Raw genomic sequence first — 2,500 nt, 5'->3', positions numbered from 1 at the left:
GGGAGTGTAGCTGCCCAACACGTACCTTTGGCCTCTGCTTCGTCTAGACAGGCGGCTAGGCGAGAAAAGCAGCCCTGTGCCTAGTCAATCGGCTCGGAACACCACTCGTGGGTTCTATTGGGCGAGGAAGTGAACCTAGGAGTCCGGGGAAAGCCCGGTCGGCCTTTGTTCGCGGACTATATCCCGGGTGCAAGTCCTAACCCAGGCGGAGCCGGGTTCCAATTGAGGGTCCATGGAGGCCGGGACACACGCCGGGACGAAACAGTTTCCTATAAGTATGGATCCTAAAATTAAACTGACGCCAATAGACGCCTCGGTACCCCGCAAGGGGGAAAAGGGAGTAAAGGAGGCTACCGTCGTTGCCCCCGGCAGGACGACGGCAGCGAGTAAAAAGGCTGGGGTGGTCTCACCACCTCAGAAAAAGGCGAAGGAGGTTGAAGTTGGGAAGGGCGCTAAAACGCCCCCCAGCACCAGACCCCCGACGCTACGAAGCAAGGCTACAACATCGAAGCCTGCAGGAACGATATCCCCTGCGCCGACAAAGGATATCAAGAAGGACGGATCGGGGACACCACCCCGTACAACTCCACCGAGGAAGCCAGAGGCCAAAAAGCCAAAGGCAACCTCAGAAGGCAACGCCACGTCCCCGGACGGAGGAAAGGGCCAGAAAGTCGACGACGACGGTTGGATAACCGTCGTCAAAAAGGAGCAGCCGCAGAGGGCAGAAAAAGCCCGGAAAAGCGGCGAGAAATTGCCAGGAAAGGTGTCGGCGGAGGCGACACCTGGACCTTCGAACAGGCCTCTCGACAAAATCGGTGGGGAGGCCTCGAAACTGTTCAAGGGTATCCGGACCAGCTGTCTTGGAAAAGAATCCAGGCTCAGCAAGGAAACCGGAGCCTTGATCGTTGGCAACGCGGCAGCTCTCTACGAGCTAGTCCAGGAGGTTCTCGTGCAGAACTCTTTCCTAAAAGGACAGCTCGCGGCGATCCGGCAAGAGGTGAGAGCCTCCCAGAGGATCGCAGAGAGGGTTGCCCCGACGGTTTCGCAGACGACGGGTTCCCGTCCGACTGTGAAACCCGCACCAGTTCGTGCGGCAACAACCTACGCGCAAGCGGTAAAGGTTGACGCCAATCGAGTTTCCCCAGAGGCGGTTAAACCACCACGACACGTGGTGCGTATTTTCCCGCCGAAAGGGAAAGGACAGAACAGCGACGTTACCAAACAAACTGTTCTGTCCCTGGTCAAGCCGGCGAAGGCCAAGATCCGCGTGAGGTCTGTCCGACGCATCCACTCCGGTGGCATAGCCGTCGAAACCGAGCGCAAGGAGGATCTAAAGGCCTTCGTCAACTGCGCGAAGCTGAAAGAAGTAGGGCTTTCAGCTACTCTACCGACCTTGAGGAACCCTACACTTATAGTGTACGACGTTCCTAAGGCGATGAGGAAAGAGGAGGTTTCTTCCAGTATTTGGAAGCAAAACCTCAGCGATATGACCCAGGGGGATGTGTCGTCCAGCCTGAAGGTCCGGTTTGCAACCGGCCCGAAGGAAAAGGACACTGCCAACTGGGTCATGGAAGTCAGTCCGCAGGTTCGCCAGCGGCTGAAGAGCTCGGGCAGAGTGTACCTAGGGTGGTCGTCATGCAGAGTGCAGGACTACGTCTCGGTGACACGCTGCTTTAAGTGTCAAATGTTTGGCCACATGGCCAAACATTGCAAAGCAAAAAACGAGGTTTGCGGTCACTGCTCCGAAGAAGGGCATACCATTGCCTCTTGTACGGCGAAGAGTAAGTCCCCAACTTGCTCCAACTGTAAAGCAAGAGGTAATCAGCACAACCATAAGTCGCGAGACAAAAACTGCCCTGCCTATAAGGCAGCTTTAGATCTAGCAGTATCTCGTACGAATTATGGATAGACACGACCCGGAGAATCCTCTAAGGCAATTGCGCATCGCGCAGCATAATATGCGGCGTGCGTTAATTGTTCATGGTGAGGTGAGCGAGCTAATGCACGCAAAGGAGATCGACGTGTTGCTCATGCAGGAACCTTACCAATTTCAGGGACAGATTCCAGGCTTTGGGCTCACGGCGAAGGTGATCGCCGAGAATGAACGGGCTATGGCCGCAATAGTGGTCAGAAACCCGGACATCTCGGTGGTAAAAATCACACAGCTGTGTGATACTCACACCTCCTGCGTTTGCATTAGCGGACCCTTCGGTAGTTTCTACCTCGTTAGCCAGTACTTTCAATGCTCGGAAGACATTGAACCAAGTCTGGCACGCTTGGAGAGGACACTCGATGCTCTCCAACACCGTCGAGTCGTGATAGCCGCGGACGTCAATGCCAAATCCCACCTTTGGGGGGGAGAAAGCGTTCGACCGGACACGCGAGGCGAGAAACTCGAAGAGTTTATCGCATTACACGACTTGACGATTTTGAACGAGGCTGGAAGTATTCCTACATACTCCAGCCCTGCCGGTGAGTCATGGATCGATGTCACATTATC

The sequence above is a fragment of the Colletes latitarsis genome, unplaced genomic scaffold (assembly GCF_051014445.1).
Source record: "Colletes latitarsis isolate SP2378_abdomen unplaced genomic scaffold, iyColLati1 scaffold0072, whole genome shotgun sequence".
Taxonomy (NCBI): Eukaryota; Metazoa; Arthropoda; class Insecta; order Hymenoptera; family Colletidae; genus Colletes; species Colletes latitarsis.
Note: the sequence above shows the minus strand (reverse complement) of the source record.